Source organism: Meleagris gallopavo, chromosome 7 (assembly GCF_000146605.3).
Source record: "Meleagris gallopavo isolate NT-WF06-2002-E0010 breed Aviagen turkey brand Nicholas breeding stock chromosome 7, Turkey_5.1, whole genome shotgun sequence".
NCBI lineage: Eukaryota > Metazoa > Chordata > Aves > Galliformes > Phasianidae > Meleagris > Meleagris gallopavo.
In genome coordinates, this window is record NC_015017.2 from 35,256,592 (window position 1) to 35,281,860 (window position 25,269).

Sequence of the window (25,269 nt, forward strand, 5' to 3'; positions counted from 1 at the left end):
TGGGGGGAATACCAGTCACTTCTCCAAATTGCACAGCATGCCTCAGTGCCAGGAAGTTCTTGTCAATGCTCAGGACTGAGATGCATACACTTTCACTCATCCATAAGTGAGAACACAGACCAGTTCAACCATTGAGGCTCTTTTCCTTGAAAAGAAACAGTCCTGGTTTTATGAAAAATAAAAGTACCTACAGCTCAGGAAAGAACCATGAACAGACCTGAAAATAATTTGATTGTCTTCACATACTAACAACTACTGAATCATCTTTCTGAATTACCAAATTAAGAAAGGTAGAAGAAAGTGGCTTCACACAGATGAAGACTGATGAGCCCAATAATGCACACCCAGTGGCAATAGGTACCTTTGAGCAAGGGATGGTCAGACCACCATTCTATAGGGACAACTAGTTAAGCTTTTCGACCTGACTTTCTTAGAATAAGTGTTGAGATGATTTCAGAAAGACACTCAGGAGGAAACGTATGTTCTTCCTATAATGGTTGTTCTGATAATCAACTTTCACAAGGACTAAATGCACATAATTTAATATTACACAAATCTTTCTGTAGTTTCTTGCTAAAAAACATTTTTGTTTATTAAGGTAAAGAGGAATTCAATTTAATTACTGCACTTCAAAGCTTGTTTCTCAATCTTCCTACTAGTTCAGCATTCCTCCATTTAATGACAACGCCTTCATTTTGCCTTCTTTTAAGTGCAGTTTGTCAGATGTCTAAAGAGATTTTAGCTTTAAAATCATGATTTGCATAAGTAAGATTTTACCCAGAACTGATCCGTAGCCACTATGGCAGGAAGATAAGTAGGAGGTTTTGGAGGTGAAAAAAGCAAAAGGGACAGCTCTCCATCTGCTCAAAAAAGAGGTCAAAGATGTCCTTCCAAAAATAAGGTAAGGGTCAGACAGTCAAAGAAACCTGAAAATAACTTAAGCAGCAAAAGAATATAGCAGATAAAGTATTCCAGGTGAAGACCAGACAATAGAGGATATGATGAGGCATAGAAAAACTGTGCATGAGGACAGCAGATTGAGAGCTGGCAAGATATAAGCAGCAGGAGCAGACAATATACAAACATACAAAAAGAAAAAAAAAAGGAAAAAAAGAAAAGCTTTGCAAAACAAACAGAGAAGAAACTTTGATTCTTACTCCATAAGCTTAGGTGATTATTAAAGAGCCTAGTTTGTTGCCACTGAAGTACAAATCCACCTCCAGATGTTAAAGACCCAACATACTATGTAAGTCTACTGCCTTAATTTACCTTTGTATTAGATACACTGAAGATGAATTATTTCTTATTATTTACAAATAATAAGACTTTTAATTAGAGAAAGCCCTCTGCTTCTCTGACCCAAAGACTAATCCAAAATCCAATACTAAAGGGAAAGGAAAGCCTCCACTTGACAGCAACAGCCATTGCACCAAATGTCAATGGAAATACCTACCACACTCATTTTTGTGACAGAGTCCACTGCTGTCTCCTCTAATTATCTGAAGTTCTCACCTAGATGGAATTTCAAGTATTCAGGCCCTTAAGCCAGCTACACCCACAGGAATAAGGGGTGAATGTTTAAGAATCTGCCCTCATTATCTCACCTATGGGAACACTAAGAATATTACCTGGTCTGTACTTTGTCTAGTGTCTTCTGAGTGACTCTGCTGAGCACTGGAAAAGCTCATCTTTACTCTGTCTTCAAAGCAGACAAGTGTGCAATGTATATGGCAGCAGTGTTTTCACACCACATGAACAACATAGCTAAAAATCACTGTATGACATAGCAGGATGAATCTGCTCAAGAAGTGCAAACAGCTGGGTGTGCATATCCTTACTCAGAAACAGTAAGGAGAAAAAAGACATTGTCTCACTTTTAGGGAATAAAAAGACTCTTCAGAATAGTTAAGAAAAGTTCTCCTTTCTTTTTTCCTTCCTCTCCCCTACTTGACCTGACAGGAACTCATCAGGGCAGGAAATTCCAAAAGCCTTTCAAGGAAGATGCATTAGCAGCCACCTCCGCAATTTCCCCCCTTTGGGTAGCTCAGTCAGCTTACAGCAAAACTGCTGTCACCAAATAAGAAATGTTTACCTATTTTAACTCAGAATAGTAAATTCTGAATGCATTTTTGCTTCCACTGACAGTGTTTCCTAATTCAACTGGTTAATCGGGCAAAGAACAAATAATCCATCCGGAATCTGAAATAAAGGTTGGTGACATGGCAAATACATAAGACTAAGACAGGCGAGAACCACTAAGGAGAAAGCAGACCTGGAGGCTTTCAGAAACTCTGCAATAATGATACAATAACACCGTATCCCAGACTTAAGTAATTTAATCAGAAGCATAAAATGCAGTTCTTGTATTTTATCACTTTATCACATACCATTAACATTTTAAAAGCACAGAAAAAAAATGAAGCATCGCTTTTATCCAGAAACCTGTGCGTTACTACAAAATCCCATTCTTACCTACTCAACTAGTAAGTGAGTAAGTTCACTCAGCATTTAGACATAACAGCTCCAAAAATGCTTTGATGAATTCTATTAAGAAAATAGCTGATTTAGGACCAATATAATCTAAACATGATTCAATCCAAGTGTAGTACTGTTACTGAATTGCTAAGAAACCTAATAGCTAAAGTACTGTGCTTATAGTATTTTAGGATGAAGTATTACGAACGATCTTATAAGTAGAACAACCAAATGATATAAAACTGGAAAGTCAAAGAAAAATGTTAATGATTGGCAGTCTGGGTCTACATCCATAGTATAGCACAAGCTATCTGTACTTGTATTTTCAAATATTTATTTACATAAGAAGAGAGACATTGGCAGCCATCTGCATCTTTGACAACATCCAGATGAGTTCCATTGCAGGCAGCAAAAGTTGGATGCTTTAGAAAATATCACATTAGGCACTTGATGCTTTTATGTGCCCAAATATTTCAGTATAGTGTCTTTCGTTTTCAAGTGCCTCAGTCCTCTACTTGTCAAATGAGAATAATTGCATTTGTCTAACTCACAGGGGAACTGGAATGAATCATTAAGACTGAGGTGTTTGGAGATTACAGTAACAGTACATAACTATGATGAAAGATGGACGGAGGGCAAAAAGAGTAGACACTGTATTATTGACAATAATTTACATCACAATTGTGAAAGTACAAGAGACAGAAAAGTCGAGGAACTAAATGCAGATACATTAAGTAAATTATTCAGAACAGAAAGTTGACTACTTATTCATAGGAAATCAGCAAGAGAGAAAAATCCACCCTGAATAAGTTCTAGGTTACTGTTCCTAGGACATGTCCTGTCCATTCCCATAAAAACGCTTAGAAAATACAGATACTTCATTACTCTTCACGCTGTACCAAACCCATTGTGAATCTTTTTCATACTGCCCCTTATCTTCTCCAAGGATTCAAGCTCCTTGTCACCATTTTAGTAGCTACAGGACCATCCCAATCTACCAGGAAACTCTCCATCCTACTAGCATTGATGGCTGTCAGGCTTCCCCCTTACTCTCACAATACTCAAAATGTACAAAAAGTGGTAACGGACTTGAATCTGAGTATCAGGAAAATGATCCCAACTAAAGATAAATTTCTTCCAAAAGAAGCAGATATAGCTCCAATTAAACTCTGACCCAAGCACTTATAGTATATTTCAAGGAATCTTGTGGAGATGGGAGGGAGAATCTATGGAGAGAAGAAAAAAATCTCCTTCCTTGACAAACTTAAGACTGTGGTGGTAAGAGAAGAAAAGAGGTAATAAACTTAATAGAAAATTTCCTGTCTAGTCAGATACTAGGAGGAACTTGGAGGATTTAAGAGGACTTTTCCATTCTAGATTCTGCAATCGTTTGATGAATATGCCTAAAGCTTTATCATGCCACAGCAGATAAACAAAGCATTTGAGAGATCAAAGTAACTTAATTGTCCAATACTATCATAAGCATAAAATCAATCCAATCAGTAATTCACCAAAACAATCAATTCTGCATACTCTAGGCAAAGCAGATAGCCATTGTTCAATAATCATTACACAGCTGCTATGTGCAATAAAAAATAACCTTGAAAGCTATCAGATACGTTCCCACACTTACAAAGTACATTTAATGCACAGCACCAAAGCTTTCCCTCACTATGATTTTTTTTTTCCCTTAAGCTGAAGTTAGATAACTTATACTTCTTTGGGTGCTGAAATGGGCAGCCCAGGGAAGTGATTGAATCACCATCCCCAATCGTGTTCAAGAAACATTTAGATATTATACTGAGGGACATGGTTTGGTGGGGAAATACTGGTGGTACGTTGGACTGGATGATCTTGGAGGTCTTTTCCAACCTTGGTGATTCTAAAATTCTATTAAGGCTATAATACCATTTTAGGTTGTTCCTTAAGTGGTGCTTATCATGACTGCCAACGTGGGTCATTCACTGCTGATCCTAGAGCTGCCCAGCAAAATATATCCTGCTTCCTAGCTCAGGTGAGCACAGAGCCATCACCCCCAAGCCAAGCTTCCACACTATGCCCAGAATCACAGGCAATCAAGAAACATTTACAAGGCCTTAATGTGAATATGATCCGGTCTCCCTGCCCTTTCCTTTGGGGCTGTCTTTGCTCTCCTACTTCTCTCTCCATACCATTGTGGTTTACATCTGCTCAGACAGTGCCTACCTACGGCCATGCCTGCAATGGTAATAACACAGTGAAAAGGTAAAACCTCACACAGGTCCATATACCTTTCAGACTACACTCACTCCACTACCATTCTTGCCTAGATTTTCAAGATGAATCAGCTCTTTATTGTCAATGCAAACTGCCTAAATGGTCTTATGGATTCTGGACTGCTGAAGCAGTCAAACTCAAGAACAAGAACCCTCAATCATTCAGAGAGTGACCTGATGACCAAGATGAGCAGTTTATGAACAGTTGTGGCTTCAATCCCCCCTTGCCCATCACAACAGCCAAGGTGAAATAGCATAGACACAGGTTACAATAGGTAAGGAAATGTAACCACGCCATCAGCTTCACACTTGAGTGTAAAAATTTCCACTGAATAGCTAAAACGATTACAGTTACAACCATTTTATGCCTGTATGTTTGTCTTTCATGCCTTTAAAGACCTTATTAGAAAGTTAAGAAACCTGACTTTGTTCCTGAAGAAAATTCTTCACTATGATAAATCAGTGTAGGAATGCTTTAGTGAAATCTATTTTTTCCCCCATAGTGTTTTCTGTTTACTAGCTGAATTGTTCTGTTTTTCCCCTTCATTTGGCTTATTTTGGTCCTTTGATTTCTTCTAGAAATAGATAAGGCAGTTGTGTTCATCTTCCCTCTGTTTCCCCTAGCAGCATTGTGTCAAAGGCAGGAAAGCACATCACAAGTGCTAGTGTTACTAGAAAATTCTAGTTCCAGTTCAGTGACCAAAAAAGATGAAAAATTTACTTCAGGTCACCACCCCAGACTGAGCAAGGCCTCCTGGGCCAGCAGGTTTATTCCTCTAAGGCTTCTTATCTTTGCATCTTCAGCAAATTGTGTAACATATAACATTTATGTCCAGGCCATTAATAAAGATATTAAACAAATCTGAAGCATGACCTGTCTGAATTTTTTCAGACACTGTAGTTATTGGTTGGATTTTGTCCACCAAACTGCCTCACAGCACAGATGGAGGAACTTGTTGCTTGGTGAGGCTGGAAGAGGATGAGGGCTTTGAATCCATAAGAGCATACATATTGCTGCAACTTGAGCTACATACCTGTTTTGATCACTTTTCCACTGAATGCAAGCTGGAGATACTTGCTGCCTGTTGTCTGACACTACACATCACATGGCATGTTTCATGTCGGCCTCTGGCTGAAAGCAGCTGGAGTAGTATAGGAAAAATACCTAAGTGACTCAAAAGTCATTCTTCGTCAACAAACAGCATTTTACTTCCAGCTTGAATTTATTCAAGATCAATTACTCTTTTTTTCCTTGTGCAATAGTATATCATTTAGGTTGGGGCTTATTCTCAGACAGTACATATCTGAGAATATCGTTTGTTTAATGATACAAATTAGCATCTTTTCTTCAGCCAAAACAAAACATGCTTTTTTGCCCATTTTACTTCGATATCTCTCCCTGTCCCAAAGCACTAAACTTGCTATCTTTCTCAGTTTGATCTAATACTCACTTGAGAGCAGCACTTCACATTCCTTAGACTACCAGAATGCCTTACTTCACCACCTCTGGGTTGCAGTCATCTTCTTCCCTGCAGCAGCATCATACCACAGATCAACAAGCAGACCTACACATTCCTTTCTTACTTTCTCCAGCTGCTAACCAGAGGAGGCCAGTATTTCCCAGGTCACGCAACTCGCTCTGTAGCAACTCTCAGTCCTTACTAATAATCCCTCTTAGCTTTATGTCCACTGCAAATTATCTATTTGTGCCAAGTTCATAAATTAATGTATTAAACAAGACTGATCCCAGAATCAATCTCCAGGAAGCTCCACTCAAAAGCTGCTATTATGTGTTGCTGCATCTCCATAAACTGCTGCCCTACCACCACTACAACCTACTCACTCCTGAAGTCTCCTGCACTGCACCATGATCTGGGATTTGCAACTGCATTAGCTTCCAATGGCTTAGCTCACTGATGGGGTTCACTGTACACCCATAATGTTTGAACTCCATTGAGAAAAAAAATACAGAAACAGAAGCTTTCACCTTCAAATCTAAAGCAAGAGTGGGGCTTTTTGAGTGGAAAGCTTAAGATTCGTAATTGTCTTTATTATCTTCCCTACCATAGGCCTCTAATAGGATATAATGGGTAACTAGCTTTTTTTATTGCATCTTAAATACATCAATCAGGTGCCTCCACTGCTTTCAGCTGAGATACACCATAAAATAATAGAAAATAAAAAAGCAGTTTTTGTTCTGTACCTCAGAAAATCGTGAATGTTTACTCACAAGCAGGTCAAAGCCAGACAGAAGATCTGAGGAAGTTTCTGATTCAGGAAAGGTGATGATATAAGCTGTCTTATGCATCAACTTGCGTACATTCTAGCTTATAAAGCTAAAAGCAGTAAAGGCTTTATTAGCAGATCTGTTACTAGGAGAAAGTCTGACCTCAGCGTACAGGTCCAGCAAGGAGGAACAAACTGCACCACGCACACAGCCTCTATACCTTCAGACTTTTTCTGCCAATATAAGAGATAAAACATTAAAGTAAAATCTCAATAATGGAACAAATCTTAGTGCAACACCACTGAAGTGTCAGCCATTGGTTTTATTTTTATCACTGGATCTGAACTAAAATCTGTGGCCATCAAGACTCTGTAATGACTTAAGTAAAATCATGTGTTCTCCACTGAAAATTAACCTGAGCAAACTAACCAAATTTAGCATGCTTGTTTTGTCAGTCTTAGGCTAATTGTTTTGACCCTAACCTGTCATATTTGTTCATAGTACAGCATAAAAGACTGATGTTATTTTTTCCACCTTTTAGAGTATTTCTGTGTAAGTTAATCAGGGCATCCGTCTAAATTTCTAGGTAGAAATTACTGACAACTCACAGAGCAGTTCAGTGAAAATAAGTTATTTCATATTCAATTACTCAATATAATGAAAAAGAAAGTTTTAAATTTGTATTTAAGTTGTTCAGTAAAGTTTCAGAACTATTATTTCTTAAAAAAACACTGCACAGTGGTACAAGTTACAATGTGGTATTGCATTAAAATGTCTAGCAACTCTGAATTTGTTTGTACAATTTCCATAATTTTGTCAATATAGAAAAACACTTTTATTAGAAAAAAAACTTTTTTATTCAACCTACATAACAGCAAATAAAGAACATACGCCCTTGCTGCCAGCATCACCCAGAGTACTTTTCAACCTAACAGGGAATAAGTCTTTATGTTAAATAATGATGAAACATGTCACAGAGCTTTCATAAGGAAGTATAGAAAGTGAATCACATAATAGTTCATTTTTTCTCCTCTCTTTGATTTAAAGCACAGCTATTCAGCATGACTCCTGACATCATTCCTATTCATTACAAAACCCTACATTACCTTTACAAATATCTCACTAAATCAAAATTTCCACGTTGTGAGGTGGAAATGGCCATTTACCAACATAAGCTAAGTGGATGATCTAAGCATTAATTAATCAGATAATTTATGCTAAAATATCCACATATCATCTTGAAATAAATCTTAGTTTGATCAGAGCTAAGATTCTCACGTTGTCTGTCTCAACCAGGGAATGGCAAGAGAACACACCAACATGCAAGACTTTGGATATCAAATTTTTGCCATGAGTACCCATGGCTGTAACCAGCTCAAAAGAGCTGCCATGAAAAACTGGCATTTTTATAGATAATCATAGAATCACGAAGATTGGAAAGACCTGAAAGAGCCAACTCTAACCCAACCCATCATATTCACGCACCATGTCCCTCAGTGCCACATTTCCATGGCTCTTGAACAGCTCCAGGGATGGTTACTCCACCATTTCCCTGGGTTCGCCTGTGCCAATACATCAGCACTCTAATGAGACAGCAGTTAGCAACAGAAACTTGTTTTCAATGTCTTTTTCAGTATGGTCTCATTGCTGTATGTAAGCGAAAGGAAGTTTCACGTTCTCCTTCACAGTTTAACAGTCAAAAAATATTTCTTCCTCAGCACCATTTAATGAGGGCTGAGCTCACGCTGACATTTTTCTCTCTTTGGGGGCATTAGCAGCTTTTCTGTTTTCCACTTGGTCATGAGTTCTTAAATTTGCAGGAGCTTCTTATCTTAAGTTCACTGCTTTCTATCCAATGCCTGTCTCCAAGGCCATGGAAAACAAAATCCCAGGAAAACCATAAAAAACATAGATTTCCCATATTTAAAAAATTATGTCACAGGTGGAATTCAAGGCCAAACATCCACGGAGGGGAAGATGAAATCCAGTGAGCCTCATTTGCATCTGGTTAACAAGTAAACTCCTTTCTGAGCTCAGGGGCCCCGATTTACACCAAGAGAAATAGGCGTTTTCTCAGCTTTTTTCACCTGCTTGCTGTATGCTATTTCTGTTCCAAGAAGACTAAAAAATTAATTTCTTACATGTAGAAGATAACAACAATCTAGATATGACTAAAATAATGTACCTAAAATGAAAAAATAAGAAAAAAAGGTTGTACATGAGAAGTACTTCCCAAAACATTGGCTGAATGGGTAAGGATAGCCATAGTTCTTTAGCTTATTACACTAATGCACAATTCCTACTTACCACATCTTTTAAAAGTTATGCATGTTTTTTGCAATTTTGTAAGCATGATGTGTAGTGCAATTGGAAAATAAAGTTCCAGCTACAGAAAATTACAGTTTATTACCAACCTGACTTCTTTTGCAAATGAAAATGTGTTTGTCTATAAGAGGACAGAGACTTCTCCGCAATTTAACTTCTATGGTCTGTAAACAACCCTGTATGCAATAATTTCAATTGCTTCTTTTCAGAAGGAGAACACAGCATTTTGTTCAGTCAAGTGTAGAAAATATCCTAAGTTGGTCTTCTAGACATTTCTATTACAGGAGAGAAAAGCACATTCAACCCATGAACAGTGGTCACTGGAAAACCTGGGGAAATGAAATCCTTGCAGGGTCATCTCTACAAAAATTACAGTGCACTGTTGAGTTAGCAATGTCAGAGACTGGCAAGGGGGCCTTTGGTGGAGGGAGAAAAGTTGTTTTTTTCAGCATCTTTAGAAAACATGTCTTCTTTTCTTGTTTTGTGGTAAAACTTTAGGTTTCTCTGTAACGAAAGCCAACAAACTCAAGTGCTCTCAAATATCATCTATGTACTAAACCATTCTTGTTCTAAGCGGCCTGAGCACAGCTAACGGAGATAGTCTTTTCTCATCTGAGCCAGGAAAATGTCTTTTTTTTTTTTAAATATCCCCCATAAAAATACATATATCATATATATTCAATACATATATATATATATATATAAAAGCACTGAATATAAAATATGTATGCACGTATGCCAAATAGGCAAGTGTTTCTTTTCAGTTTTCTTTTCGTAAATGTTTGACTTCAGTTTATTTTCAGAAATACACTAATCATCAACTTAAATTATCAGAAGATAATTCTTTTTTCACAAAATTATTAACGAAATAAAACATTCACTATTCTCACAATTTCAAAGCTTTTTTCTTATATTTCACAAACAAGGCAATGCACGGAAAGCAGCGCACTCTCGTATGTACAAATCAGGATGTTCCAGTTACGCAATTGTGTTACAAATATTTTCCCATATTCACAGTAGCATCAAATTCCATAGATTCTAGTGGGAAATTCAGGCACCTAAAAGCGGGTCAAATTAAGTTATCAGCTACTCTATTATATTCTTGGAATTACTTTGGCACTTTAATTAAAAGAGAACTTCAATTGACATGCATAACTATCAATTTTTTTCAGCATTCTCTCCTACAACCTTGGCCATATCAGAAAACATAAAACCATGCTGAGGCACTCTTGGATCCCTTGGCATCTTTGGAAGCCCACATTATAGGGATTTTCAAAGGTACAACAGTGCTTTAAACGTATCCCATTTGTTTTCAATGGAGTGTAAATCACATTTTGGATTTCTGAAACTCCAAACAAGTAACTGTTTTTTGAACAGCATCTCTGCAGTTTGGAAAAGTCAATTTAAAATAAATAAATAAATAAACACACCATAAATGAGAAGTGTAGAATTTCACAATTGTTCTAATAAACATTTACACCTAACTTATTCTCCCAGAAATTCACCCTCTTCATTTCCTTTCTGTTTAAAGTGACAGACACAAGAAATCTAAAAGCATACTAGGAATAAATCACCCAGTTTACTCCTTTTATCTTTTTTAAGTAAGAAACTAAATGTTAGTACAAAGCAGATGAGAAAGAATACAGGAAGTCATGGAGGCAGCTCAGCAACAGAGGCCTGAATACACCCTCACACACTTGGTAGCACCAGAGCAAGGTGAGGGACTCTATACACATGCCAAGAAACGCTGCTACAAATTGTGACCACCAACACAACTGCAAGAGGTGTTTGATTACTCTTCAAACCGGACTGTCAGATCCAGAGGGAACATTCCATGGCCCAAGCAGATATGGAAGGGTGTAAAGCTGTAGGTTTGTTTCCATGTTTTTCTGACAAAATGTTTGAAGCTACTTGGCAGGAGGGACTCCTAGGGCACAGACTCCCACTCTTGCTCTGTTCATTCAAGCAAGACGATTTGGGGTTGACAGCACAGCTGTGCTCCCTTTGGAGGGTCACTAAGATCTCCGCATGGACACATGCTGATCAGCACCGTATAGTGAACACTGGAGCTCAGGGATTTCAAAGCAAAACTATTTGCAAATAAAAATAAATGTCTCAATCCTATCCAAGGGTCTAGAGAAAACGGTGCAACCCATTTAGGCAATAGTTATATGCACTTCCATTCTCTAAAGCCTCTCCCAGATAGTATGTCTTTGATCCTTCTGTTTCTGAAACGAAACAGTGTGCTGACAGGATGACACTGCAGAAATAAATAATGCAGATTTTTCTTGAGTGTTTCTTTAGTACGTCAGCTTCCATCTAGTGAGTGTTTTTATGAGTGCTCACCTGTACAACAGGCTGTGCTCTCCGTTGAGCGTTGTGCCCAAATGCCATTCACATGTTCTTCCAGTGCAATCATCTTATGCTTTTATGCCCCTGGTGTTGTCACATGCTGCCAGACAAAAGATCTATATCTAGACTGCTGGGTACGACTGCCAATGTTTGTACAGAAAAAAAAAAAAAGAAAAAAAAACACACATGCTTTGTAATTTTACATTTAATGTTATCTGAGGTTTCAATAAGCTGTGCAAAACCTGGAATGGTACGGATATGGGAATAAACTATTCCAGAGAATTTTTAAAACAATCAAATAAGACTGAGCAATAACAAAACAGAGGGTAACAGAACAGACATCACAGATCAGAAATTACAGCTGCAACAGATAATGCCAAAAAAATGTGTGGAAATAGTTATATATGATATAAATTATTTACAAAAGAATTACACACAGTATGATACTGAGTGAATATACGATGTCTTCTGATTATCTCTACTTGCCATCACATTTCACATCAAAATCAATCCACATTTCCTGCTGAAAATGCTTGATACTCTGCTGCCAATTTGGGGGGTAAAATATTCCTTTTTAACACTTACACATACACTAAGGATCACACAGCAAGAAAAAGGCACAGATAGCACATTCTGTAATGTTTTTCTGACATTTTCTACATAAAAAAAGTTTTCAGTAGCGACTGCTACAGTTTACAATCCCTTGAAGCTCCATAGGATAACAGCCTTCTAAAAATATTTTAAGCCTCTGTCTTCATCTGTTTTTCCTTACATCATGGTCTAGGAACCCAGCCTCTATGAAAGGTCTGCTGGAGGCATCACAATTAAACATTTCATGGTGCCTTAATGTGTCTTGGAGGGTATGGATTACTGCACAAATGAGATGAAATTAAACATTTTGGTTCAGTGATGTTGAACAGTTTCATTTTATTTGGAATAAAGCACAGAATGTTTTTATCTCTTAGTTAACTGTTCTGAAATACTCCTTTGACTCTGATTTTCACTGCATATATCCGCCACTGACATGGCAGGAGAGGAAACTGGACATTGGATGAGGCATGTGGGCTAAAGCATCAGCTGACTGATGCCAAGCCAGAGAAGGAAGGGCTGTAGAGGTCTCTGCATTGCTGTCAGTGCAGCCAAAAGTGAGTATTTACACTTCCAAGGACCTCTGTGCTGCCACCTGACCAGACTAACCAGACTCAAACATCATTAAACCAAACATGAAAGACTGCTGCCTACTGGAGATAGGACTGGATGAGCCTCCAAGCAGAAAGTACATGATGCTACAAAAAGACAATTCAATATAATCTGAGTATTTGGTTTTGAAAAGGTGATTCGGAGAGGCATCATAATGAAGGCTGCAGAATCAAGCTGGGATATTTTATTCATCCCTTCTTGGAATATATAAACAGCTGTCACAAATCAGCAAGGCAGGTCTGCCTCCCAGCATCACCAGTGCTGATTTGTCCCAGTCAGCAACAGAAATGCTGTATGGAAAAGGCCTTGTAAAATACAACAACCAGCCAACCTGCCAAGAAACCTGACATTCTTCCTGAAAAGGCTCTGAGTTACATTAGTTGACAATATTTCCCCAGTTCTTCATACACTCCATCTTCCCCTTCCAGTGCAGCACTGCCCTTGTCAACCAAAGACACACTCCTTCTATTCAGCCTTCCTAAATCTCACTGATACGCAGTGAGTGCAATCTGCTGATAACATCTGTGGTTAGAGTCTATTAAATTCTATTCTCATGAAAACAACTTTTAAGCGGCTAATGAACTCCCAGTTCCCACCTAGATTTACAGTTTACATATTCAAAAATCCTATTTAACTATATGTTGGAGCACAGAGTTATATTTCCTTTCCTAGCAGGTTCTGGTGTGCTATCAAAGCAAAGTTAAAGAGTGAAAATGGAAATATATGTAATGTTGCATACTGTTCCTCCATGGTAGCATGAAAACTCCAATTTCTGCTGAGAAAAAAAAAAAGTATTACTTAATTGGTGACATTACGGTAGGTTGTACATTATACTTTTGCCAGGAGCTAATGAAAACCATAGCTAACTTGTACACAGGACCAATTTACAATACATGGTAGTGCCGGGCTGTCAGCTGACCCCTGCAGAAATCCCTTGTCTACACCTGAGGACTGGCACCTCTTTTCCCACTTCATCTCACCTCGGGAGGTTCGCAGAGCACATTTTTCACACTCTCCTGCTTTTCCTGGTGCTGACAGTGACACAAAGGCACAGCACAAGCCAGTTTGCTTAGGTTCTAGTTGTAGAGAGTGTTGCATCAACCTCGATGTGGCACTGATATATAGATGCAGGGAATAACCATGTTGTAAATGGATAAACCAGGTGAGTTATCACTAAACAGCAGGTTCTGGTGATGCACAGTTATGAAAGGTTTCCCCAAATGCATTCCTTTATATAATACCTGTTTTGGGGCTTCAACTTTGGCCACCCTGGGAATATGTAGCAAGTAAGAAAATGACATGACTAGAGCAAACTGGGAGCCCAAAGAGTCAGATCAGTTCAAGGAGCAACGTGGAGCTCAGCAGAGAGAAACCCCACTGCCTCTCACAACAGACTCACCACGGGGAACAATCATCACATCTGAAGTACACCCAGCATGGTGCATCATTTATAAAAATGGCCCTGCAAAATGAAATTGTAGGTGTTTCCTCCTCAACACTCTTTTACTCAGGAAAAGCAACCTGCCTGGACTCAGAAGAATCAAGACTCGAGGTAGGAACTGAATAGTTCTTCCCACAAGCTCCAAAGGAGTGGCAAGAGTTCATGGAAAATCCCTTTTTTTCTAATATATTCTAACCACCTCTGAGTAGTCTCTCACTCGATGGGTAATTTTGATTTCTCAGTCTTCTCAAGTACACTAGGGAGCTTAGATTTGCCTCCTGAAGCAAGACCTTTAAAGGGAAACACCCTTAGTAATTTGTACATTGATTTCTTGGCATTTTCCAGCAAGCCCAACCATCTCCCTTTTGCCTGGCAGGTGAAATAGGGGTGTAAAGCATAATATCATTGTTGAGCACAACAAAATAATGATTATCTCAGTATTTTTATTTGTGTTATTCTATAATCATTTCTATGCTGTGAAACATTCTTTGCATTTCAAAGCTAAGCATCCATATTTTAAGCAAAATTAAATGCATGCTTCTAATGCACCAAGGGCATTACTTTAAGCAATTTACAGACAGTTGCAGCTCTGACTCCAGATAAGCACTTCTTTCTTTCTTGAAATGCTTAACCTAAGAGGATGAGTTATACTTAACTCACTGCTGCTCTTTATTTGGCCCCCGCTTTTGTGTTAGATCAATATGAATGCCTCAAGACAAAAGGAAGATAATCAGATTGTTATTTCTCATTAGTGAGCCTACATGATGATGCCATTTAACTGCATTTAGGAAAATCTTTTCGTTTATATGCGTTACAATCCTGCACATAAATTAATGCTATCTCCCTAGCCAGACTATTCCAGGTGAGCATCAACAAAGCTACCTTGAAAGACTGTATCGCTCCCTAAACCTTTATGGGAATGACATGACTGTGTGACAACTACTTTCTTGCAAACACCTCCTTCTCCATGAACAAGACATCCATGGAGAGAACAAAGTACTTAAACATATGTAGGGTCATTTTTAGCACTTTGAGGTCCCAAGGTTGGCCTCCAGCTGATGACCCAACAGGACATAGAACTCCTATAGCCACTGTGCCAACCAAAGGGATACTTCAGAAACCCCAACCTATCACAAATGACACTGGATACTCATGTCCTATCCCTCTTGTCTTTTATGATGATCTGCTCAAGGTCAGGGACAATTTCTTCCCTGTTTTTATGTCCATTTACATATAATACACATCAGCACTGCTTGCACCCATCTAAGCAGAAGGACAGGCAGGCTTGTGAAAGCTTTTGACTGGATGAGATGGAATAGAAAAAGTAGCATGTGCAGACCAGCAGTACTACTGGTCTTATCACCAATCCACTTACAATCTTCATAAATCATTTCCCTCTCTGCATCTATTTTCTTTGCTGTTTAGCATGTAGATACAGGCTATTTAGGAGGGCCCTTGTAAGCAGAAGCAATTACTGACTTTGGCTAAAAAAAATAGCAGTAACCTGAAAAATTTTATATCCTGGGCTTTCCCTTCTCACATGAAATAAATTACTAATAGCAAAATCCTCCAGAACCTCAAATTTCCATGTGGTTTCCCATAAAGACAAATTGCCTTGGTCAAAAATTAGCCCAAACCCCCTGACAGTTGCCAACTTCTGGAAGGTTCGCAGTGAACTAGATCTCAGGCTCTGTTATGAAACTGCTAAGAAAAAAAAAAAAGGTTTGAATAAGAATCCATAGAGCCTTAAATTCATTTTGTATCAGATTGAATTAAAGCATCTCAGTAATTAAAGACATGAAAGTTGTAATCACTAATGACAGCCTTCTGCAGAGCAGCATAGGGGTGGCAAAGGCACAAGCCACATCTCTTCTAAAGCATCAGGCTAGCTTGGGACAAAAACTCAGTTTGGTGACCTGGTTGCTAATTCCACCACGAATTCCTCATGGAGAGGTAATGTATTATTTGCAAGTATTTCATTGTTGGATGGATTTTTGTGCTGCAGTCTCTGTCTGCCTGCAGCTCATCTTATTTGCCTGTCTGTGCTGCTCATGCATAAGCATGACTTCCAGATATTCCAGAGCACAGCTTTGCATTAGGCAAAATTAGGCATCTTTGTAATTAAAAGCTTATTAAAGATTATATATATGCTGTTATTAATTGGCTTGAGAAAAATACCTTCAGTTTTGCCTCCCTGGACCGCTGCTGAGTACTGCCCAAGAATATGCCCCTTACAGCCATGCCTACATTATCTACTTCTGTACAAATCCTGTTGCTGTTGAAAATTTTTGCTATTTCTGATGAAATATTCCAACTATCTGAATTTTACTGCACATATTAATACAGAGCTACACAGTGTAGGCAATTCCTTCTTTTCCAACACTAACTTACAAGACTTTTCCCCTTTACGGAAGAGAACACCGTGCACAGATGCTCACTTCTTTTGAACATCATTTATTTCTCAAAAAAAAAAAAAAAAAATTAATTTCCTGTACACTTGCCAGACAGAGACAAGGCAGGGTTGCACAAGGGGCTGGATGGGCTGAAGCAGATACAGCTAGAAGGAACATCAGCACCTGCTCATGCCACAGACTGCTCATGCCATCTTAAGAAGCCAGATGAGGGGGAAAAATAGACTCAATCTAATACCAATGTTAAATCCTGATTAGAAGCTGAAAAATTACACCGTTTTCATCAGAGGAATACAAAATATTGCTTCTAGCTTCTAAAGTCTCCAGTTTCCAATCAAAAACTAACTAAAAATATCCTCAGGACTGTCATGAGAGTGAATCTAAAGAAAACATCATTTTTATCTCCAAGAAAACCCTCAGAGCGGCTCCCATGAGGTGACTGTATTCATGAGCAGTGCCAAAATGGTAGTGACAAGAGGTTTGAAAGGCAGACTCAGAAACTTCTGACCATCCTAGACCGTGTCAGAATTTTAACTCTTCGTAAAGCACAATTTTATGGCATTATCAACTTAGCTTGATTCTTAAATGTCAAAATGATCTGTTTTGCAGATTAGGTGGCACATTGTGTGCTTTATCAGCATTTTTAATAAAATAATCTTTAATAGGAGTGCCTTGCTTTTAGAAGATATCTGGCAATATTAAAGCTTCAGAGTGGTTTCTGACTGCAACACTCTTCTGGTCCACTTCCGAAAAGCCTCGTAAGCCTTATGCTGCCACTTTCACCCAACAAACAAATAGATGAGAAGGATGGAAAAGGAGTATTTACTTTTAAAAGGCATTCAAGGCCAGATTGGATGTGGCTCTGGGCAGCCTGGTCTGGTGGTTGGCAAAGGGGGTTGAAACTAGGTGATTATTGTGGTCCTTTTCAACCCAGGCCATTCTATTATTCTCTGATTTTACGATGTCTCCTCACACCCCACAGCATTAAGGAACAGGCTGTCATGTCTGAGCTACACAACCAGCTTTGAGATTTCTTGTTCATTTTAGAGCAAAAAATGAAATATTTACAGCCTTTAAATCTCTAAGTCTTCAAAAATGTAAAGTATACAGACAACTTCTACTTTGAACAGTTATTAGAATAACCCATGCTCAAAACACACGATGTTTTTTATCCCCTGTGCTTTTCTTAGTATATCTCAATTTACATCCCATTTTATACTGCCTTTAAGTCAAGTCAGAAAAGCATGAGTTTTTGGTATCACACTACTCTGAATCTTAACAGTGAGAAGTACACTTGAGATTGCTTCTGAAGCAAATGCTACTCATTCTTCCCTGGGTTTGTATCAGCTTGATGATCATATCAAAGGAGGCAATATCGAACCTTTCAACTGGATCATGAGCAGCATTTTAAATTCAACACAAATTCTCTCTCATTTGATTTTCACATACATGAATCTATATTAACAACTTCTATGTGAAGACCCATTTCCATTTTAGACAAAAATAGAAAACTTACAGTTCTAAAAGACCCAAAGTAAAACATACAAGAACTCTGAAACAATTTTTCATAAAAATCTATGTTGAACTCTCCTCACCCCCTTTAAATATCTTTAAATCTAAATAAATCTCCATGGGAGACAGTGCTTACTCTTTGGACTTTATGGTCCCTGAGATGAGCTAGCCCAGCACTTTTTCAAATGTTGATCTGTGGAGCAACAGGCATAGTAGAACCCAGTGGAATAGTACATCCTCATACTCAGTGTAAAAGCTTGGATCTTTTTAATTTTTTTTTTTTAATATATATATTTTTTGCAAGTGCCCTATCAGAGAAGGAAGTCATACCACAGATGAACTCCCTGACTCTTCACTTGCATTAGCTATGGCTGCTTCATACCCCAGCCAACAACCCAGGAAGGAAGGAAGGGAAGGAGGGAAAAGGAAGGAAAAGCATCTATTATTGCCATAACTGAAAGAATTGTCAAATCAGCTTCTACTGTAAGAATTCTTGAGCTGAAGGACTTTTCATTTCCGCAGATTTTTTATTTAGCAACAACAAAAAGCCCGAAACAGCAAGCTACAGCTCCACACCAGCTTTGATATGACCTCTGTTTTTCAAGCTAATTTTGCCTTCTGTAAGACTGCGTTCTAGAAAGTTTGCATTGTAGAAAGTTTAAATAACCCAAATTATCAAGGAAATGCTTGCTGCATGGCAAAGACAGATCTGATGTAGAAACTTTATTTTGCTTATGAACTGTCAGATCTATCTAAAGGATTTAGGATGTTAAAACATTAGGCTTTGTAACACATATCTATGAAATAATCTTGCTTCAAAGTACAACTTAGAAGCTTCTATATATAAATATTAGCTGCAATATTAATACAAATTAATACAAAATTAATACAAAAAAGGGCAAAATCTTCTTCGTTTTTTCCCTAATGAATTTCTCTTCTGTTTTTCAAAACAGCTCATCAGAATAGCAACTTATATTTTTTAATATAAGCATCTATTTTAGAAAGGCTTTTGCAAACTTCCAATTTAACAATACATGCACAGCATTCGAGTCCAGTGGTTCCCCTTCCCGCAGTTTGTAGCTGCACCTCCAGCCCTGCCCCATCACCACCCCAGCCTCCATGCCAGCCTTTCCTCCTCAGAAGCCAGGAGTCCTGCAGAGGGCCATCAGCTCTATTGCTCCCTGACCACACAAAAAAGGTTTAGCTGCAGAAGACCTAACTTCCAGCCCTGGGCAACCTCCAGAGCAGACCTCACTCAGAGAACATTAAGACTGGCCCACTTGGCAAACTACCAATCTTCATCATCCAAGAGCCACCTAGTTAAATGTGATTAAGGAGGAAGAAATCAGTGGGAGTAGTCTATCACCACACAAAACCATAAATTCACTCATTGTTTTGTGTTACATTAATGAGCTTAAACATCCATATTTTATCACTACGCTACTACAGCATGCATTACAAAAGTTCTGTATTCCTCCAGCACGTTCAGTATTTTGCAGAGAAATGATGTATCCAATAAGCCCAAAAGTCGTCTAATAAGATTGCATGACACACGTTGATTACACTCAACACTACCTTTCATTTCATCATGCAACTTGTATCATATCTTGCCTTCAGGGGAAGAAGTGCAAAATCTTTTTAAGTCAACACTAAATATAAAACTACATTCTTAATAAACATAATTCAAACTCTGTCTGGCGAAGTCTCCACTGGGAGATTTTCCAACTCTGTGGCATTTGTCAGTGGAAGACAAGCAAATCAATCAAATGTGGTTGGATAGGGAAGATTTTCATTTGATTTCTTGCTTACTTTTTCAATCTCTCCTTTGCTCCCCTCCACTATTATACTTTATATATAGAACTTACTTCCTCTTTATTTCTGACCATATTCTCTCTTCAGAATAGGTGAATGCAAATAATACAAAACCTGGCTGAAACACTAAAAATAAATAATAATAATAATAATATTTTGCTCAAAAAATGCTAAACATTATTCGTTAGAGTACTGTTTTTGAAAAATCCATTAAAGTTACCTAGGGACATTATGTGAAATAATCTAATTAACAAAATCATTTGGATTGCCAAAACCACTATTGATGAAGACCAAAAATAAATTCCTAGAGGAAACTAGAGGAGAAGTGGTAATTTTAAAGCATAATGCTTATATGCAAGTTTCACGTAGTAGTACTGAAGAGTAAGTATCCCCAAAAGACATTTGTTTCCACTTCTCCCATGCACAAGCACTACCCACCCACCACAGCCCAGCAGAGTTCTCACTGAGACACGAGCTGAAGGAAACCCAGCTACAAGCAACTCTTCCCTGCAGGTGCTGCACCTTTGCTGCACCAGATTAAAAAAGGGACTCAGCTGGTGATAATTTGGGTAATGAGAATTGGGGGAAAATGCATGAGCACTATTCTACACTTTGCCTGAGAGCTTAAAGCTGACCCGTAGCTCACCTGAAAATTTGGCAACATGCTCAGTTCTAGGTGAAGTTTTGAAAGCCATTCAGGTTTTGAGGAGAAGAGTGATATATTTTTCCCACCACTGGCCTGTCCAGTTCAGGTATGATTTATCTTAGAGACAGTTACCTCACTTAAACCGCATAAATGTATTTTAATATGGGAATGCAGAAATCAGTTGTCCAATTATCTTAAAAAAAAAGTGGGACTTTTGATACTGGCCTTAAAAATGAACAAGATGGGGGTTTGATCTGATCACAAAGATGTGCAATGCTTCTTCCCTTACCATGAGCGAAGAGTCTGTTAAGTCAGACATGCAGCGTAAGGGCGCAAAGTGATTATTTACACACAAAGCAGATAATTAGTACAAATGAGGAATTCTGCTAAGGAATAAAATGCTCTCCATCCAGATGAGACAGTTGATGAGTCTCTGATGACCAGGGAGCTGTCATTCAGTGGGAAAAGAAGGGCTGACATGAGGCTATCCTTCATTTTGTGGAGTTTCTATCTTCTGATACCGCTTTTCCTTAGGGTTTAAACAAATTGTTGTCAGTACCTTGCCTCCTAAATATTCTGTATCAGCTGTTGTATTTCAGTTGCACTGAAATGAAATAGAAAACCTCAAAGTCTTGTCATCTTTACCACTAACTCCTTTGCAGCCTTCAGCAAGACATCAATTCTTTGCCTTGATGCCCACTGTGAAAGAGAATTAATTGCTCCTAACTGTTCATGCTGTTGGCACATGGCAAGAACTTGACTGTTTCTTAAGGTGCTCTTTGGAAATGTTAATTGTCACCTAAGGAAAATTCTAAATATTGCAGGACTTGAGTCAGGGAGCCACATGCAAGGATACTTCTGAAGAGAATGAGATTTGACCATTTGACTTTGGGATTAGGTTATTAACCATATAAAGCCGGTCTATTACACAGCTTTCACAGCCATCAGTGTTCTCCATAACTCATAAAAAGTGAATTAGTTATGTTAAAAAGTAATTAATTTAGAAAAGTTAATAGATGGTTTTAGTACTTGTTACTATCTTCATTTTCTTGGAAATTTGCAGTATATTTTCAAACGTCATACTGAGAAAACACCACGAAACCAAAATTTAATATTTTCAAGTAAGACCCCTTACTGAAAGTAGTTACGCAGTTTTATCTTTTTTGCTACCTTTTTCTTTTGAAAGTTTCATCAGCTCAGCTCATTACCACTACCTTTTGATCTACATGAGAGTCCTCAGCTGGAAGCAGGATGAAAAATACAACAGAGAAAAGTTAGCACGCACAATCCTGAAAGACACACAGACTGTTCAAGCTCCTCCAGGCTGCCTCTGGTTTGCTGGGACTGGATCTTATCGACAACCCTGCTGCCGTTGTTAGTAATTTGAATTGTCACATTTCTCTACTCTGTGAAGTAAATAAGACTTCATTTTATTACACGGCTCTACTTTAGTTACACTTTAAGGGCTCCCAGCCATTAACGATGGCATTTAACCACTAGCTGGCAGACAAGAACTTTGATGCTTCCACAAACCTTTTGGCTTAAGAACATATATTTGACAGCTTTAGGCTCAGAGGTAGAGGACAATCAGCCCCAGTCTGGGTATTTTCTTGGAAACTCAAATATTGGAGACAACGATGAAGAAAAAAGAAAGCAGTGTGCGTGGCGTACAGTGACTCAACACCTTACAGGACTGGCCTCACTCATAAAGCAAACAACTAGGGACACTATTCCTCACTCCATAATGCATTAAGAGTGCTTGTAATTGATTAATGACCTACAGCATCTCAAAACTTTACTGTTACCAAACATCAACAGAAACATTTCCATTAGAAGTCTTCGATGGAAGAAGTAGCTTGTACCCATCTTGTAATGACCACCACATGCAACACATCTCTCCATGTCAGAAGGAACATTCATTATGTTCAACAGTAACTTCATTAGACACGAAGCCAAGAGAATCTACACACTACATTCAAGAAACAGCCAGCCTTTGCCATCCCTTTATTTACTGTTTGCATTTATCTTCCAGTGTTCCAATATGCAACTTTTCTGAGATATTTCCTCTAAGATATTTTATCGCTTGTTTACAGAAATTTAGCTACTATATCAAACCCTTAAAAGACATATTTACTCAGCTACTTCATTTGGAACATGTTTTCTTTTACATCTATTAATCTACACTGCACTTCTTGCAGCAGGATTGTAGCTGTTCAATAATTTAAGCTGTGACATTATGAGACTATCAAACATTCACAGCACTATTCTGGAGAACTCTCACATTATCACATACTACGAGCTACATTGATAGCTATTCTACATATCATTTTAAAATGTTAAAATGTAAATGCAAGTTGTGTGAATATGGTCATACAGGCAGTCATTAGAAGAAGATATTAAAAAGAAACTAAAATTTGTGCTAAACTGTAATGCTACTAGTTTCACTCCATTGCTCTAAATCTCGGTATTATTGAGAGATGATCCACCAGGTTACAGATACATATGCCTATTTTATCCACAGAAACAAGATAAAATAAATAGTAGAAAACTGAGCACATTGCACCACTCTCCAAAAAATAATTGAGCTGAGCAAGAGCAATGCTCGAGAATTGTCAGTGTTTTCCAAAATACTGCAGCTTAAAAATAAAATTCCATCCAAAAATCTCTGTATCAGATGAGGGCAATTTTCCAAAGCCTTGCAATGCATTTTTTTCTGCAGTATGGGCAGCATTCATCAAATAGGAGCATACAGCACTTTCTTTGATTACAGTTTAAAAAAGAAACATAAAAATCTTGAGACTCAAATGATTCCACTCAAACTCATTTTTATTTCTATTGGACTTAACCCAGGCCAGCTTTATTTTGAACTTAGAGTACTTAGAGGGTGACATACATACAGGAAAAAATACATTTTTGTCAATCTTTCTCAACCTGAAAAGTCTGCTTTTGAAAATCCTGCAGTGAGGACTTTTTTTCTGTATCAGAATTTGGTGCTAAATCATTTTCAATCATTATAGCTTTGGAGATTAAAAAAAATATGTTTCAGGGGAAAAGGAAATAGATTACTTGAAACTTAAAAGCCTTATCAAATATTCCAAATACAAAGGCTGATATGCTCTATAAAAGCAGTTTTAATTACAGGAATCTTCTTAGGTAGGGTGACCCAAATTCTCAATTGGCCTAGCTCTCTTACAGCATCAACAGCAAACAGTCTGACACAGAACGCTTATTCTGAGCACTTTGCCTGCAACTGCAGACACATTTACTTCACACAACTCCAGTCTTGTACAACAATTAGAGATTTTCCAGGCACACACGGCCAGGTGGAGGACATTCCAAAGCCATCAAATAGCACAGAGCAGTTCCAAACTGCCCTGTGCCCTGATTTGGCACCTCTGGGTGAAATTCTTGACCTACAGTTCCAGATCATTACAGAAATAGAGAAACCAATGCAGCTTGGTTATAATTAATGAGATGCCTACCTTCCCCAGTATGACCACCAACCACTGGGTGCTGAAAATCACAGCAGCACACTGATAACTAAGGAACCTAAATGAAACAACTGCCTAAAAATGATTTTCCTCATTTCTTAAGAGTCTTGAACAGCACTTAGTGTCATTACAGCACGCTGGCAAGGTTTTCACAATTATAAAATATTGCCAAAGTGTTTGTATCTGAAAAAGGCATTAGCTGCTTGATGGACTTCTTCAGTAAATGTGACCTCATTTCAGATGCAGAAGTTGAGAAACATTTAGAGAGGATCAAATACTATAAAAACAGAAAAACACCAGTATTTCCTTAATTGTTTTATGGATTTGTTTTCACTGAGCTTTTGTTTGCCCTCTGCAAATATTTGCATAATCGAGTTTCAGAGACATTAATGCTCCCAGAAAACACATTACAGCTGTTGAATTTTAAAGCTGAGATTTTTCAAACTCCAGACCAAGCCTATACAAAAAAAAGGTGCTTGTGGATGCAAACTGAGAACTTTCTGAAGACAAGCATAAAGAATTCACAGCTCAAAAGTTATCATGAGGAAAGAGAGTCATCGGTAGCATCTCTTTGGGCTTTGACAGACAAATCCTTGGTTGTAGTGATCTCCAGAAGTCAATACCTTTCTCCAAAGAATCAGAGAGAAATATTTACTGCGTGGACACAGTCCTGTCTCCAAGTTGAAAGCAAAGAGCAAACTGAGTCTAACACTTGTGTGATGAACAGCTCAAGTAGGAGTCAGACACATGCCATCAGCGAGCACACCTCCACGGTCTTTGGAGTGCTTCCATTCACTTTTCCTCCTCTTCTTGTTATGACTGACTTGGTATTTTTGTAACACTTGTCATCCTTTCTATTTTTCCTCCTTCACCTCTACCCATAGCTCTACAGAGCAGCACAGGGACAAAGACACAGTCTGACTCTTCCAGTCTGACCTGTCTAAGGCCATGGTCATTCACTTGGAATTGCTGGAGTTGGAAAAGACCCTTAAAAGCCATCTGTTCCAACTCCCCTAATAAGCAGGGACACCTGCAGCTCAGTCAGGTGCTCAGAGCCTCATCCAGCATGATGCTTACATCTCTCTTATGCAAATAACTTACAAATATTTGCAGAAAGCTTCC